General features: G+C 37.9%; 1 protein-coding gene across 8 annotated transcripts in view; it reads right to left on the bottom strand.

Annotated features, from left to right (window-relative positions):
• megf11 (multiple EGF-like-domains 11) overlaps positions 1 to 4485 on the bottom strand; it is a 107027-nt gene extending 102542 nt beyond the window's left edge. For all 8 annotated transcript variants that reach the window (XM_088080547.1, XM_088080541.1, XM_088080545.1 and 5 more), the window contains exon 1: positions 4279 to 4485. The gene's annotated coding sequence lies outside the window, so the exon portion shown is untranslated. The remainder of the gene's footprint in view (positions 1 to 4278) is intronic.
• Between the last annotated feature and the right edge of the window lie 14434 nt (positions 4486 to 18919).

The following is an 18919-nucleotide window of genomic DNA, read 5'->3' as shown; positions in this document are numbered from 1 at the left end:
TAACGGTCCTTTCACAAGACAAGAAAGAGAAAAAAAAGTGGCAGGTGTAAGTAGATGCATCAGCAGTATTTGCAAAAAGTCACCAGATTCCCACAAGGGACATGCTTGTCATTAAAACAAACAAGAAAAGAACTGATGAGTGCATTAATCAGAGCGCGGCCAAGCATCGGTGGGGAGCTGTAGTCCGTGGCGTTCCTCCCCAGGAGTGGCTGCACCTGAGGGAGGGGGGATTAACGCAGCTCCACACTGGAGCTCCTGTATCTGAAATCTGCCTGAGCTCATCGTTTCTGCTCCTCGCTGAGAGGCTGTGGCTGGATATCAGACTCAGGCAATCTATTCCCCTGCAGAGCACCGGCTGACCGACATCAATGCTGTGCATTGTCGAATTATTAATTAAATGCATGCAGGCGTAATCAGATGCAGACATGGTCAGACCTTTGGGACAGCTAACATAGAATTGAAGCTGAATCTAAATTGCAGATTTCTTCTTATTTTTCAATGCCAGCTTGCTATGCGGTTTTAAAAATTTAGCATCACTTTGCACTTATTTAACTTTGTTGTGATGCAAATCATGACTTCTCATTACCGTCTAGACTCGCATGGGAAGAGAATGTATGACAAAAGGGACTTAAACAGGTCTGCTTGTACAGTCAAACAGTACAGTATAGGCTGCAGCATAAATACGTTTACATAGAGAGATAAGTTGTGGGTGTACGCCGTCTTATAGTGTTTTTATTCCCTCTCCACAGACGTGCAAAATGTAAATGCCACAGCTTTCAAAAGAAAAGCAAAGTCCAGGTCCTGCCTCCATATATTTCATTAACTTTTGTTAATGTAGTCTCTATGGCTCCGGGGTATTTGCTCAATGCTCAATGCACTTTTGCTGAAATAATAAGATCTATCAGTCAGTGCGAAGCAAAAACAGCTTAATTTGCAGAATAAAGGTCATTGGAGCTGTTACTTTTGAGGGGCTTTGACAGAGAACAGTGTTCAAAACAACAAACTCTGGAAGAAACTGTGCCTTGAAATATTACAGTACACTGAGGTCGTCACTTGTAGTTCTCAAAATCAGTGTCAAGTTTGTAGCGCTGTGCTGACTATTATGATTTGCCCTTGTGACCTCGACCCAACCCACTCATTTTCCTACAGGACACAGTATATACTGCATACCTCGATATGCTGCTGGAGACTATTCAAACTGCAAGCAACATCTCTGGCCTGTGGGGGGAAAACTATTTCCAAGCATATGTGCTGATGAGTGTTTCTAAATCTTTTAATTCACGTGTGATTAAGAGATTATTGAGCTTGCATGGTCCCAAAACGGCAGCTGATCAAGTGTTAATTGCATTCATTGAATATTTAAAGAATGAATTATGTGTCCTCTAAATCTAAAAGAAATGTAAACTGTACTCACACACTATTCTTTCATGGTGTCTCATCTAAATTGTGAATGGCTTTATTACTCCATACAATCAAATTCCCACCATGGAAAGCAATTTCTCTTTTTGGCAATAGAATGTGTCCTTGTGAAGTGAGAAAGCTGTCTGCCTTCCACAGCCACGCTCTTTCATTAATCAGCACTAATTAAACATATTGATTGAGCCAAACATCAGGATTTCCAGTTGAAAGGGTTTACTAGACTGTAAAGTGCACACAACAAAAAAAAGAAAACTAGCAAATGCATGAGCCACTTATGTGCCCTTGAAGGCTCCGTCGCTTTGGAGGAGCTCAGAAAATGAGACAAAGATGTGTCCGCTCACTTCTCATTAAAATAACGGCAGAATTCACGGCGTCTCAGAGGCAAATGTCGTCCTTGGCTCGACTGAGAGCCGAAGCCACTGAGGCTGAACTGAGTATCAATTTGTTTTCTGGCAGCAGGACCTCTCATCGCAAGGAAAAGATGTATGAAATCACAGCTTGAGCCGACCCTTACCCCAAGGAGGACCACCGGATGGTATACAGCAACAACCTACAGATCACAAGTTTTGATGAACAGACACTTTATTGGAGGGGAAAATAACTTTAAAGCTCACTGAACATGTTACTTCCAAGTGCATGCCACCCCCTGACAGACTGAAACTACTGCATGTGGATCCAACAGCAAGCAATGTCTCTTTCACCATATAAATATCTGTACATACAAATAAATATATAAAATATATATATATATATATATATATATATATATATATATATATATATATATATATATATATATATATATATATATATATTTACTGTAAATTTAAGAAAAAAGGTTGTATAATTATGCCTCATAATGGGATATAAGCTCATTCACCAGATGATGCTCTAAGAAACCAAGTAATTCAAAATTTGGTGATTTGGAATTTATTAGACAAACTGATGGATTAGGAAAATCCTCCTTCTTGACATAAATAAACATTTTAAAAACCCACTTGATCAGCTAAAAAATTGCATTGTCACGAAGCAGAAAACAAGGCGGTTATTTGTGATTGGGAAAAGTTGAAATTTTAAATATGCATGGTTTTCACAGCACAGCAATGAGGTATGAAAAGGGAATATGTAGATTTAGTTAACTTGTTTGCTGGCTAAAATTACAGCTGTCGCCTATTTGGAACTTGCAAACAAAATAAAATAGAATTGTGGGATGGGATGTGTCCACATTTTTTGTTTTTCTGAAATCACAGTTATCTTCGTGTGTTGCTTCAGTGGATTTGAAATTGTTTTGACAATGAAACTGGTCCTCTAATGTCTTAATACAAAGGAAAACAGTAATTTAAAGTTAAACATGAGTTTGCATGATATGAATGAGTTGAACATGAGTTTGCATGATCTAATTGTGCATGTGGATGTGTATGTCAAAAGAATGGAGGATGTTAAAATTGAAAAGTGATTAAAAACTTAATGTAAAGCCATTATACACCCTTTCAAAAACAACAAGACTTGAAGAAAATATAGCAATCATAAGTATATCTTAATTTTTAAGAAACATGGCTTAATATGTTTATCTTGTATACACAAAGTATCAGTCTCAGGGTCAAAACAGAACCTGCACTGCTGTAGTGCCAAGGTTCATTTATGATAAATGACTTCATGACAAATTGCTATAATGCGGGGACCCCATGCAGAGCGTGGGCTTACAATGTATGCAGCTCCAACAGGGCAAAACAACAGTCTCTTCTCTAGGGCTCCGGTTGCTTCAAATGAGACAGGGTGTGTGTGTGTGTGTGTGTGTGTGTGTGTGTGTGTGTGTGCATGTGTGAGTCCACCTAATGTGTCTGCCAGTGATTTTATGAAAATCATTGATTTTACAAAAGCCATCTCGGCCTGTTTATTTATTCCGCAAAAGGAAATCAACAGCAGTAATGATTCCATTATTAAACCATGGTGCAGATCTGCTCATTGACTAATAGACTAATGCAAGTTTAATCAGCTGCTTTAACTTGCACTCTGTTGTCATCTAGTGGCTCAAACGGGACATAACATACCGCATGAGCTCGTAATTCCAGACTGAATCAAAAATGTTCATCACAGCTGCTGGATTCACTCCTCATCCATCACTTTGAAGGACTAGAAATTATCTTAAATCCTAGTTTATAAAATAATGTATGACTGAGAAAGACATTGTGGCATCACACAGGAATCACATAAACCAATTATAATGTCAAATGTAATGATTTAATGTAAGAAATGCAATATTATGATCAGCTGCAAACTTATCAGGAACATAAAGAGCATCACCGTTAATAATCTAAAGTTACTGAAGCAGCTCTAACCAAACTGCTTATGCATCCTTCAACACACTTCCACATCATTAGCATTCAGTGCATAACAAAAACAGCCTTTGAAATCTCTGTTTCTCCAAACTAATAGTTCTCCTGGCAGATCACGCAGTCTCCGAACCGTGCAAAGAAACAATAGGCTACATGTCTGCAGAATTAGAAAAACTCTCCGGGATGATACAGCCCTTTTTTTCCTTTGGCACAGCATGCACATTTCCATGGGATAGACTCGCCAATAGCCTAATTAAATAGAAAGCACAATTTGTCACATCAACCAGCCAACGGCAGCAAATGCCAACAGACTGCGCCCTAAGTTACTGCGGGGCCGCTTCAACACAAACAGATACAAACAAAAGCTCATTCATCTCTTTGAGCAAACATCTGCAAAGCTGTTTGTCACCACAGATAGTGTCGGTGGCGGTGACATGCCTGCTGCAGCATCATTAGCATCCTCGGCCGATTTAATCAAAGCCATTTTTGTTTCGGAGGCTAGAAAAAATGCGTTTGAACTCACCCTTATTGAGGTTTTAAAGTTGTCGCCCTCGACGAATTCAGCGGGTCCGACACGGTGCAACAAGGTCTTCCATGTTTAATTAGTGAAAAAGTCGAAACAGCTGGCAGGTTCGGTAGTTTTCGGAGTTTAAAGCGACGTTTTTTTTGACACAAACGGCGACAGGCAGAAGTCAGGTGTAGTTGAGAGGAGCCGCCGCTGCTTCCTCGCGCTTCTCTCTCCTCTACTTCACTGGGTGAAGCGCGGCCCACTTTAAACTCTGGTGACGTCATGGGTGCTGATGCTGATGATGCGCCCCCCCCCCCATCATCCAGCCTCACACCCCTAAACACACAGAAAAACGCACACGTCTCTTCTTTAACATAATCCTGCAATCTTTCCATAATAAATATAAGCCAACTTTGAAATGCACCTGTAACAGGTAAACAACCTGTTGGAGAAGAAAAAACATGTTTTTCTCACGATATTCAGGTTGTTCAGATAGACTTTAAATGTCATGCTTTATTTCTTTCAAAAGCATGGGAAGACAGCTATAAACTATGAAAAAACATATGAATTTTAGCAAAAAAAAAAGTAAAACAAACAAGAAAATTACGTGTTGTTAAAAAAAATAATAATAAAAATAAACAAGAAACAAGAAAGAGAAAGTTAAAAAAAGGAAATTACCTGTAAAAATTGTTTAAAATTTCTAATTAAACATAATTTTAAATATGTATACATAGTTTTCCCTAGCTTTTGTCTTTTTCACTTTTTTCCTATCTTTTTGAATATAAAAACTCCCTAAATCAATTTTTTCCTACCAATTTGTGAATAATTTCTTACCAAGCTGCTCATTGCCTGTTTTTTTTTCTTCATGTTTTTGAGAGAAATTACACCAATTTCCTCAAGGTTCAAATTAACTTTTAAATACTTGTGAAAAGCATTTTATTGATTGACCCTAGGTTCTTTTTCTGAAATGAATCACTTTTTTTTTGGTTTTGATGTTATTACTCAAAAAACTCTTCATCTATTTGGATACAGCTTTTATGTAGGCAACTTGTATCTGTCTTGTACTTGTTGACAGTAATTAATTGCTTTTTGCAAACAACGTCAGAGTCACAATATGAATTGAAACACAGAAGGTCAAATGTTACATCTGCCCCCACATGCAGGGGCGTTTGCAACAGCATACTTAAAACCTTCATATAAGTACCAACGAAAACAATAAACTTTTGAATGTAGATATAGTTCAAACAATTTCATATCCTCAAAACAACTGATTCCAGTTTAATAAAAACATATAATTATCCATTTTTTATTAAATACAATTAATCCATTAGTCAGTTTGCAGGCAGGAAGGGATCACCACAGTGTTGTTTATTAAATGTGTGACAAGGATGCCTTGTTTTTTACTGTAAAGAAATCATATACATACATATGGGTACAAATAAAGTAAGTAGGCCGAGTTTTATGTCCCTGTTTGTATCTGATTGGTACAGTGTGAGATGTACAAATGCCTCTTGTATAAAAAGTGTCAATTAAATGGCCCAAACATCTGAGTTTCAGAACTATAGGAAAGTTACTATTACAAACCAAAAATAATAGTTCAAAAATACTTTGATTTTCAGCCAGTTTAGACGACAAGTTAAGACAACTTTTGATTTCTAGACATTTAAGATTTTGAAGGCATAAGAAATTGGCTCTAGGCAGGAATTAAGCCCACATCCCCAGATTATGAGGCAAAAGATTTACACACTGAACTATGTCACAAAAAATATAATAAAGCACACAAAGACATTTTAAGTAAACACTTTTCTTAAATTATTAGGGGGATCATCTGTTTTGTTGGGGGGGGGATCATCTGTTTTGTTGTTGTCGCTAAGCTGGAAGCCATTAAACAGGTATTTTATTCACATTTAAAACCCAGTAGGAAAACAATATAAAATGCATCGAATCTATTTTATGAGAGTCTGGACAATGTGTGTATGAAAAATTGTTCAGATCTGAAATTCCTAACCTATTGTTTTAGATGTGTTTTCATGGAAAATCAAAAAACAAAAAAACCTTTGTGACTAATGACTAAAACAAGGAACTTAAGAAAAACTTAGCCTCATACTTCTATTGATTAGTTCTTAGGTCAGTGTTGGGAAGGAAAATCTGGAATTCCACAATGGACATTGATGGGTTAGGACGGTGTTGGGGTCATTTGAAACACACCATTACAATTGACCCTAACTGTACCACCAATGACACAATCAACCTCTTCTGGCTAGAAACAATGAAGCTAATATTTGACACAGATATCAAATATTAGGCCACAAAATGGTCAACAAAATTATACAGATTTAAATTCAAGGACATTAAAGGTTAAATCATTATGAGGAAATAACATTGATGATTTTTTTTTTTACTTTTGTAGCTCACAAATGAGTCTTGGCAGAAGAACTCAGAAAAGTATGAGATATTAGTTTGTCCTTTGGCAAGCAGAGAGTAATCATCACTGACAATGTTTATAATGAGTTTCATGGTTCTGTCTGATTGTTGCAATTTCAGATGTTAAAATTATCCCCTTTTCTAGTGATTTTCTAGCTCTCTACACTGGTGCTATGTGTGTATATATATAGATTATTTACAGTTATCTGTACATGTGTATATGCACATTTTTTGCATTTTTTTGTAATTTGTTTTGTTAATATGTTTATTAATATTTTTATCTTTATGTATTTATGGATGGGAGCCTATTGGGTACCAGGTGACCTGTTGAAGTAGTATTTGAAGGTATGTGTCTGCATTGTTCACTTGTCTGATGAAGAGCATGCAACTCAAAATGTCACCTCTGTAGTAATTTTATTAAATATTGATGAAACATAATCTGAATTAGTTTTTTCTTCTCTGGTGTTATTTCATGTACAGCACCTATCCTCCTGTTTGTCCCCTGGATGTGTGTGCTTTTGTGAACTTTTTAAACAACTTGTGGGACACTTTGAAAATGCAAAGATAATTTTCTTATGCCATTAAAGACTATCTGTCAGCTTGCCACATGGCTGCAACTTTTAAAAGTGTATGAGGTGAAAGTGGGTAAATTGCCCAGGACAGCGTGATTAGCATAATTACATCCTATATTTTTCTGCGAGGGTGAACACAGTCCGCTGAACCACGACAAAAAAGTTCAAGTCTGATCTGGTAAAATGAGGTTTTCCTTGAGATGATTGTCGAAAACCCACCTGTACCTACTGACGTATCCTCACTTGCCTCTGTCAGATCTATGCTGCAATTTAGAGATAAAGTTGACCAATGATTTACTGCGGAAAGTCTCCGCAAGGTTTTAGGGACGGCTACATGTTGCAGAGCAACCTTACAATCCTGATGTTTCACAGAATAGACAAGATCCCACTTTAGATTTTTCCACATAGAGGATTTGGAAACTTATCACTGAATCTAGTTTTCACACTGTGACATTTAATGGAGGCAGCTATGTCTGGCTCCATGGTGGGAGGTCAGAGATTGGTGAGTTGGGTGGACAGATCTTTTAAGGTGAATGTTCCTTTTTTTTACTGACTGATTTTAGTGCCTAAAAACATAACTCAATAAATTCAATATTTTTATTATTATCAGTTAAATTAACAATGAACTAAACCTACTAACAAGTATTGTCTGTGTTTCCAAAGCCTGATGAAGCTTAAAGCTGAGACAGGCAGTTTTATTTTGGCATCAGTGGTCAAAAGTCTCATAAAAACTTTGAGCATATTGTAATTAAAGTGGTCTGAGAGAACACTAGACTTCTGCACCTCCGCCTGGCTCTGTTTTCAGGCTTTTAAAAAATCTCGACCATGGCAGGAGACTTTGGCCAATCACTGGTCCTTTCAGGGAGAGGGCAGCTGTTCTACAGATGCACATGTATGTGCACATTCCTTTGTTGAAAGCCTTATTCAATAGGAAAGAATCCTGCATAAAAAGGTGAAGGTAGAAGAAGAAGGAAGGTAGAGGGTGGGTCTATTAGTCATTTTTGATTTGAAGACGACTGCCCATAAGGCAAAGCAACCCAAAAAAGGAAAATGGACCTATCAAAAAGATAAGAGCCTAAAAGAGACTAAATAAAATGTGCCAATACTGGCAAAGCTTTTCAGAGATGGAGAGAGAATGTAGTTGATAGTTTAGCTTTCTGCTAACCGTTGTCCACATTTATGTCATGGATGTACTGAGAAAATCTGGATATGGCATGAAGGCAGGTCCCCGTTCATTCCTATGAGAGCTGCTCAGTAGTGCATGAAGCATACAAAGCTCTATTTCCATGGCATGAAAGTACCTGAATTTTCTGCATTGCTGGGCAAATGCAGAAGTGCTGGGCAGCTGAAAATAGTCCCCAGTAGATGGACCATTTGCCCATGTTTGATGAACATTGGCTGCAGTGTCCATTGGTTTTAAGAAAATAGATTTCTCAGCCTTTTTTAAAAATGAAACTATATTTTTGGGGCTGCAAAAAACATACAGAAAGTGTTATTTGATATTAAGTGGTGCAGGCAACCATGGAGAAAAACAACAAGGCACTCTATTGGGCCAAATAGTAGGCTATTATAAATGTATTCTTTGAGCACATGGGCAATTGCCAAGACTTCCTGGATCCTGTTTTTCCTATTTTCACCTGACCCTCTAAAGGGCGCCTGTCAGTTTAGCCATCAGAGCTATGATTCCCTCTTCCACTGTATACACATGAGCCTTTTCTTCAGCAGGAACAAATGTGCCTCGGGCTGAGTGCCTCAGACAGGATAATGAAGTAAGAAAGAGCTTAGACATGTACTGAGACATTACTGGTTTGGGATTTTTCATTAGGCTTATTGATAATAAGAATGTACAGTTTAATATCAGACTTATCCTTAAATTAAGACTCAATGCAGATATGTTTCACGAAACACATCAAAAGATAATGAAAAGTAAAACTTTGAAACGAGTGTTCACAACCCGCTTTATAAATTCTAAGGATCGAGGAACAGCTGCAGATCTGTAATCATCTGCAAGACCAATCAACACCTCTGCAGCGACTCAGAACTTGCTACTGGCCTCATCAAAACTCTGCTGAGTCACTCGTCTGTATCGACAGTGCTTTTTAATAATTATTTCTCAACCTATTACTTTCCAAGCTGTCCTTCTTTTTCAGCTATTTCTTAGTTATTATGTTCAATGTCAAATACCCAAAAAATAACAACAACAAGAATATTTCACACATAACGCCGTAAAAAACATAGGCTACTTTCAAAGGGTCAACATCAGATTTTACATCCATTAGCTTATCTTTTAATACATCTACATTCAATTGCCATTTAAACAGCATGAGAACATGAAATGGTACATGAAGACAGTGGCAAAGGAAGCAACAATTACCCACTGAAAAAATGATTCAAGTATGTATAAACTTGGTAAATTGTATCATTAGCAAAATGTAGAAAATAAATGATTGTAAAATAATTGTACAAATAAAGTATTTGTACCTGTGAGTGTAATAATATTATATATAATATCACTGGATTATTGTTTGGAATTGGGATTCAATAATGTGTAAGCAACAATTTACTATTGTAGTTGGTTGAGGTGGAATTAACTGTTTCATATAGAGCTCTTCGCTGGTTATTGATTGCCACGGTCATTATTTCCCATCCATCCATCCATCCATTTTCATTCACTTATCCGGGGCCAGGTCATCGGGGTAGCAGGCTGAGCAAAGCATTCAAGTATTCCCTCTCCGCAGCAACACTCTCCAGCTCCTCCTGGTGGATGCGGAGGCATTTTTCTGGCCAGAAAAGATATATAATCCCTTCAGTGTGTTTAAACTCTGCCTTGGGGCCTCCTACCAGTTAGAGATGCCAGGAAAACCTCTAATGGGAGGCGCCCAGGAGGCATCTGGATCAGATCTAAGTGGCCCCTTTTGATACTGAGGAGCAGCGGCTCAACTCAAAGCTCCTTCCACATGTCTGAGCTCCTCACCCTACCTCTAAGGCTGAGCCTGGCCACCCAATGGAGGAAAGTCATGTTGACCACCTGTATCCAAAATTTAATTTTTTTCAGTCACTGCCCAAAGCTCATGAACCTAGGTGAGGGTCAGGACATAGATGGACAAGTAATTAAAAAACTTTTGCCTTCTGGCTCAGTTCCCTCTTTACCAAAAAACAGTCCAGGTCACCACTGGCATCATTGCAGATGTTGTGCCAAACTGCCTGCCCTTCTCAAGACTCCGTTTGACCCTCCCTCATGAGCAAGATCTCAAGATACTTAAACTCCTGCACTTGAAGCAGAAACTCTCTCCCAACCCAGAGAGGGTAATCCACAGTTTTCCGGCAGCAAATCACAGCTTCAGACTTGAAGGTGCTGACTCTCATCCCAGTGGCTTCGCACTCTGCTGCAAACTGCCCCGGTGCATGCTGGAGGTCATAGTGTGATGACGCCAACAGAACCAAATCATCTGCAAAGAGCAAGGATACAGTTCTGAGGTCCCTACACTGGAAACTTTCCTGTAAAATGTCAGAAAAAAGTTTAAAATTGCTCCAAATGACATGTTAAAATTGATTGTGTTGTCCACCTCACTTCTCTAACAATACTCCATCTTTTATAAGCTCTCCAGGTGTTTTTTGTAAAGTAACCAGTAACTATACCTGTAAATTATTCACAGAAATGATATGGAGGAGAAGCATGAAGTGGCACAAAATGGAAGAATTCAAGTTAAGTACAAGTACTGCTCAATTTTTTACTTACATTAGTTGACAATATGTATTAAGTAACTATACACCACCACATATGCGTTCAAAATACTCCATCCCACTCATCAAACCTGCAGTATTCCCGGTGGTGTACCCCACTTGTGTTTGTGTTCATGTCTCAATCATTTACAAGTACTTTTTCTGCCTCAGTACAAGCTGAGTGTTGGACTTTTGTTTTTTTCGTACTTTATCAGAAATGTGTTTGCAGCCACATTCGGAGCATGCAGTCCTCTGTGTGCCGCCTTTGGCACGGCTCCAGATGAACTACATCTGCCCAAAAGTAAGAGAAGACACAGTTGCCTTTGCTTCTGTATTAGCTTGCTGAGTTATCTTACCCAAACAGAAGGGCGCAGCTCCACCTTCCCGTTGCCACTGGCTAAGGGACATTATGCTCTGTATGAAACATGAAAATCCATTACACCACTCAAGGATCTGCAAACAAGTTCTTTTTTGGAAAAATCCTCTCCTGAAGTTATTTGTATTTCCCCCTCCTTAAGTTTGCCTTTGTTTTCTGTTGATCCTTTTCATGCATGATTTTTTTTACTGTTATCTTTACAGAGATTTGCCTCCATCTATGCGACCCATTAGTCAAGAAAAAACATATTTCTTGAAGCACATTTTATATAGCACATAATGTGGAGGGAAATTAATTTAAGAAGTCTCTAGTCTTAGTAGACTCCATCCTGACCATGGGGAGGACACTCAAGGTGAAGGAAACAATGATATGAATATCACTCTGTAAAAAAAAATGATTAAAATGGGCCAACTCTTGAATATGAAGCCCATGTGTTTCATGTGATTACCTTGAGTATGGATTGAAGAAGGAATCTCAAATACTTCAAATGAGGTTCAGCGACTGAATAAAAAGGAAATTAGTATGCTTATTGAAACAGTTATTCTGAGAAGTGAAAATGGTGCATGAGTATGCCGTTGTCCTACAATAACTGTCCCATCCTGTGGCTACATTTCTGTCTTAGTCATTGCACAGATTTGCATGTTTGGGACCCCAACTGTTGGCCTCTCTTCTCAGCCGGAGCAACTGGCTGCTGTTATCGGCTGCTTCAGAAGCTGCCTTTGTGGCCCGCTGTAATCCCTGACCACAAATCCCTGACTCCCCAAACAAAGTAGCGGTGGATGAGGCAACAAATCCGCAGCATCAAACAAGACATAGCGTATTCTGGTTTTCCAGCACTGCTGCTTATCCTCGATCAGTGCATCTGAGTTTGTCCCTTTCATGTCTCATCTGCTGTCTCCTTATGGTGCAGCAGTGTCTGCTGAGTAAATGGTGTCAGACTGAAACTCTGTGAGCTGTAAGTTTGTAGCTTGTGTGAAGTCTATTGTAATTTTCACTTAACATCGTCCCTAATGTGTGTTGCACTGAAGTGATTTCAGACTTTTTTGCCTTTTGCCCTTTTCCCTTTTCTGACAGTTAAAGGGTCATTTCACCCAAATTAAAAAAGAAACCCCCCCAAAAAACTTTATTTCACACTCAGCACTATGCTATGCCGAAACAACAGACTAGGTGGATTTTTTTACTGACTTCCATAACGACTTATATGACCAGCACTGCAACCACATATTGTAATGGATCACTGACCAGTCAGAGACCAGAGTAACATTCTCGAAGTGAATTTAATAACTCACTCAACAGCTAGAACCAAAAAATAACTGGGATGTAGATAAGTCTCCCTCAGTAAAGCACCCATAACACAGGTCCGCAACAATATTAACGTAATGGTTGTAGTTTTAAACTCATCCTTAACATCGTGAAACAATCGCAGTTCCACCCCAAAACTACATGGCAAGAAAACTAGGTGGTTAGGTTTCGAAAAAAACATCATAGTTGAGCTTTACTTTTGTCACTAACATAGCTTGATGTATGTCATGTGACATAACTCACATGCTAGGACATGTCACATTTGTCGCTTGTGTAACATGCTGCATGAACATGGCTAAGTTGTTATTAAAAGAAGTCAATACTGACTTTGGGACATAAACACAGGTCTCCTGGGCGAAAGTCCTGCGCTTGTTTGAACCATCTACAATACCTCCTACCCACCCTATAGGATCCTCTTTAATATTCATACAACTTTACGCAGACTGTGTTGCTTTCTATGCTTCTTCATGTCACTTCCTCCTCTGCTTCTGTAATAATTACCACAATCACAAGAGGGAACCCACAGTTGACCTGTCTAGTTGTTTTTTCCAGGGAGGAATAAAAGTTTAAATAAGGGCTTAGAGAATCATTAAAAAATTAATCTATGTGATATTTCGTGCTGAAGATTTTATTCCAACTGGAAGGCACTGATTAATTATGTTTCCTGGTTTGTCCTTAATGCAGTGTTACCATAGTATTGTCTAAATTAAATGCATTTCTTGCCACCTGTCTGCCGCAGACATATATATATCTAGCCTCTGTGTAAGATTTTCCTAGTTTAGATATACATAAAGATAAGATGTGCATGGCTGTGCATCTGTGTACAGGCTGTGACCACTGGTCCTTCCCTCTTAGGTCTTCAGGACCCTGGTCATCAGCGACAACCTTTTTTTTCTCATTATTTCTGCTCTGGGGTTGGATTGAATAAAGTTTATGGTTAGGGTTAAGGTTTTGATAACTCTTTGTGAAACTTTTTTTTTTTTAAATCAAGCAAAGAAAATATTGTCTTTTTTCTATGTGCTCTGTTTATGCTTGTTCCCCTAAAAATGTAAATATAGATATTGTGTGCACAATAGGAAAAAGTTGAAGACATAGGATTCATAAGCTTTTAATTTATAGTTAAGGTTGATCATCATGAATACGCATTATATATACATATATGTATACAGCCATGGATTTAGCTAAATATGTGGGTCACCAGCTACATGTGTGTACACAGGTAAGAATACCTTATATTACCATTTGAAAGTTACAATGTAGTAGCTATACTATAAAATAAAAACTATAAATACACTATATAAAGATAAAAAACAAAACAATAGAGTAAAGACTGTGTGTTGTTTGTTTATTTAAAGTTTGACTGCAAATTGGTGATTGGCTCACAGAGATTGAGGTTGAAATCTGACTGGGAGAAGTGAAAAGTTTGAATGTTGCCAGTTTAGTTGGAAGCAAAGAGAAAATTATGGAAATAAACAGATTAGAATAAATTTTTTCTTGTTTTATTTGCCCTGGTTCTGACATATCTGTGAGATTTCTGCTACTACCACATTAGAATGGAGATAAATACATTGTTTTGTCTGTGATGTTTATAGTTTTGAAAATGCCAGTCTGGAGCAACATCCCTGGATTATCCACAGAACTCACAGTCAACTGTTGTCATTCTTACTACTTACTTACCAAGAAATAGCCTTCATAAAATCTGTTGAGGTCCGTGGATTATCCACAGAATCAGGGACACTGACTCTGGAAAGAAATGTTGCTGCTGAATTTTTTAAAGATCCCCTCCAGACATGTTGAGATATAAAGGAAAAAGAAAAAAATACTCTGCTTTGAATAATAATTTGAGTCTGATAGGGTTTTTCCACAAAAAAAGATTCAATTACTCTGCTAAAAAAAAATCCTAAAATTACATCTGCCCCATCTCCCTCATTGAAAAATCCAGAATCTCTATTATTAATTTTAAAATGTTAACCACTGGACCCAAGATGTCTCCTACTTCACTGACAATCCATTCTCAGTATATGTACAAGAGGTTTCATGTTTCAATATCACACTTTATATTGATATCACATGCAAATGAGACCACAATTAGCCTCCAAATGATGGAGTCTCAAAATCATGCTCGTACATCGGCATCTTAAACTCAGATTTAAAGCGAGCACTGAGAATCTTCTTCCTGTGAGCATTTAAATGTGGAAACAAAACCTGCACATCCATCATTCTGCACAGTGAGGATCAAACATCCAAGTGAAGCAACAACAACCGAAACTCCCTTTCGAGAGAAGGGGCTTTGACAAAATCAAGCCAAAATCACCCACAAATGTGTTTTCAGTTACTGTGGCTGATTAGATAAAATCAAAGTTAAAAAAATAGCCGAAGTAATAAAAAGAAAAGCTCCTTTTTGATTAAACTGATATCCTGTAGAACAAGAAAATATGGACTACAATCATTTCTTGAATCGATCGCTTTTACCCAACTGCATAGATTTTTTGATAGTGTAGATTTTTTGGGTGAGACGCAGGTCACATTTCTTCCTCAATATTTAGAACACATGCATTTGTAATCAAAACAAGAAAGTAGCACAGGACTTTTATTTTGGCAAACTGCTATTATATCATAGTTGTGACAATGGCTTTATGCAGCCCTCAAAAGCTATGGTTGCAATCTGCCATAAAATGAAAAGAAGATGAATCATCTATGCACAGTTGAAGCGAGAAGTAACATGACCTTTTCACCATGAACTGATGCAGAATAGGCACAGAATGATGTATAAAAATTCCAGAGAATGCAGGAATTTAAGTGCTTAATGCTCAAAATTGCTCCACTTAAAGGTCCAATGTGTTAGATTTGAGGGGGATATATGAGCAGAAATGGAATATAGTAATAGTTACTATGTTTTCATTACTGGATAATCACCTGAAACGAAAAAATGTTTTGGTTTTTTGGTGTTTTCATTTGTTGTTTCTACAGTAGCCCGGAATGGCCAAATCAAACAAACTCTAGATATGGTAATTCGTTTTTTTGCATCAGATACCATAGTTTCCTGCACGCTCGGCGCACAGAAGAAGTTTCACTTCTGCAGTCACAATAATTATCACTCAATCCTACATACTGGACTTGATAATCTAGCCTTTGACATGGTGCATGCTCACTATAGGCGACTTCACGCAACTGGAAATCCACTCTCATGCATTTTGTATTGGAAACGACTGATTCCCAGTACAAAAAAGCATGCTGGGATACCTGCAATGTGGACTAAGCTGGTGACATGAGGAGAGGGAGTGACAATTTCAGAAAACTTACATCAACACAGCTACTCACAAACAGCTCTGTATAAATCCAGGAAATACTAAAATAAACCTTTTTCTGGTAGAGAAGGGGGGGGGTTGTGGATGGATACAAACCACAAGTGGGGTAGGACGGACGCAAATTGAGGCACCGTAACACTACAACAATGTTTATCAATGTGCACTGTAAAAAATAAATAAAGAAAATCACAAATAAAGAAAAATATAAATAAACAAATGAATACAAAAATAAATAAATATCTCCCGCAGATGTTGGGGAAAAACACATGTTCTCATCTACAAGTGATGTTATCAAATGATGACTCTAACTTGAACTTAAACTTGTCTCAGAGAAGATTATGACAAGCTGCATCCACCACAGCAAAAAGCAGGCGAGCAACAAGATGGAAATCTCTGCATTCACTGAGCTCAGACAGGAGGTGTTGGGAGCCTGGGAGGGAGCTCTTGAGACAGCATTATCTTAACGTTCAGAACCACTTTAAAAGTCTGCATATTGTGTATGTTTAAAGATGTTAACATTACATATTTGGTTGGAGGAGGAAAGGGGGTTTGTTTGTTGACATAATATGATACTGATTCCGAGCTAAATCAACACCATGATCTTGATTCAATCCTTGTAGTCTTTTTGTTGTCATCCTTGTGTATTTTCTTTTAGATTTGTTGATAGGATTTTCTTTTTTCAAACATCCAAATATGCTGGATATAAGGTATGGAATGGCAAAAAAACAATAATAATTTCTTTCACATTACTGCAACACCTCCCACCGGGTCTGAAGGACTTCTTGTGTTCCTGCAGATGATAACAATATCCTTTTGAGTGGTTGCAGATCAGTTTTTGAGCCCTTAATGCAAAGCAATATCTATAGTAGCTGCAGCTCCCCTGACCCCCCAGGAAGGGAAACCACTGGTGTCGATGTTTTATGGTTCGTGTGGGAGAGCGGGTTTGTAGTCAGATCTGATATGCTCAAGTGCCCGCAACCCAATTTGTCAAAAGCAACTTAGAATTCACACGGTTCCTGTCCATGGGCTCGAGATGGGACACGACCAATCTTTCCTCTCTGTCAGTCTTGGTTTATGGAGAAAAAGATGATTTTGGCAGTAAGATGCTTTTGGTAAACCAGGCACGGCTCAGTGGCCTTGTGTCTGTCAGGACAATGTGTAGAGACTTCAGAGCAGATTGTAAAAATGGCAGCCAGTTTCAAGTTGTGCTTGATGTCTAATCTACATGGGACAGTTAGTCTGACAGCTGACACATCATTCACCGGGGAAGGTGATGGGCTCCTGTCGAACAGGTGAAACCATTTTTTGACGGTTCTGATTAATTTTTTCCACAGAGGTCGAACAGTCTGACTGATACAGTATGTAATCTAAATTAAGCAGAGAGAAGATCAGAAAGTTTCTCCATGTTGTGATCTCTCTGTGAGAATAGATCAAAAAATTTTGATAAATTAATAAATACTGCTCAAATCTTTTTAACGTTCAGAGATGAGTCCTGAAAGAACGGCTTTCTATGCAGAAAGCCATTGGAGATTTGATATTTTTGTGAGAGTGAAAACGGTAAGCGGGGCACGGATGGAAAAAGGAGAAGAGAGCTCTGAGGCGGCTGAGCACAAGTCTGAGTTCCTGTTAGAGTCAAATCTCTTGTTCAATATAAAAAGATTCATCAACAGATTCTTTTAATCCCCTCAACAGCCAGAGAGTGTCAACAATAATGAAAGTTACAAAATATGTAAAGAGGAGTGTTAAAGAGGGGAAGGTATTGCTGTGTGTGAAATCAGACAAAGAATCCTCAGTGATTTGAGGCTGAAGTAAAGAAAACAGAGGAGCCTCACTAAAAAATGCACCTGTGGGAAGCTAATGATAATCTGGAGGAAAAAAAAGGTTGTGGTAAGATTTTAAAGGTCCAGTGTGTAGGATTTAAAGGGATATATTGGCTGAAAGGAGATATAATATAATATGTATGTTTTCTTTAGTGTATAATCACCAGAATATAATAACTGTGGTGTTTTCTTTGCCCTAGAATAAGATGTATATATCATCATAGGAGGAGGGTCCTCATCCCAAGGAGTACAACATGTTACTCTGCCATGTTTCTACGGTAGCCCAGGAGGGACAAACCAAACACTGGTTCTAGATATGGCCATTCACGTTTTTGCGTCAGCCACTGTAGTAGTATTTGCAGTATCAGGAAAACCCTGATTTGTAATGTGAAATTGCTTTATAAATATATTGCAGTGTCTTTACTGGTGTAAAGTACCTGGTCTGTAAGAACGCCTATCTGCAGACACACGCACCTCTGCTATTGCATGCGCACAAGAGATCTCAGCATTTAACAGAAAATCACCTCTGGTGTTCAGAATGAAGAGCAATAATATATATATATATCTTAGTAAAATATTTTATTCACAAATGTCGTTTTCATAACACCTCTCCCATATTTTTTTAAATTAGATAAAACTATTTAAATCATCACTAAATATTGCAACATGGAAAAAGCCCTACATCTGTATAAATATCTATTTGCCCTAATTCCTGAATGATGTCTGTTTAATGTTTCAATGATCATCCTTTAGAAATTAATTACATTAAATAAAGTGGTTTTCAAATCTGTTTGCATTTGTTTCCTGCATTAAGAGCATTTGCACAATGATTACACAACTTGCATGACAATAAACTCACATTAGCATGTCATTTACTTTTCATAGTACATTCTTTCTTGCTCCTGATTTGAATATATTTTGTGCTTGCATCTGGTGAGACGGTCAATTACCTGAAACAGGATAACTGATATAAAACATTTTAGCATGAAGTTTACTGGAAGTGTATCAGCGCTGTTCTGCATTTCTGATAATTAAACATTTACGGGAATTGAATGGTGGATGAAGGCTAATAAATAAATTTCTATTTTGTGAGAAATATGCACTTTTCAGCTTTATTTATATGGTTTGAAC

This window comes from Plectropomus leopardus, chromosome 7 (assembly GCF_026936395.1).
Source record: "Plectropomus leopardus strain MGB_pleo_1.0 chromosome 7, ASM2693639v1, whole genome shotgun sequence".
NCBI classification, from domain to species: domain Eukaryota; kingdom Metazoa; phylum Chordata; class Actinopteri; order Perciformes; family Serranidae; genus Plectropomus; species Plectropomus leopardus.
This window is presented reverse-complemented; position numbering and strand designations above follow the sequence as displayed.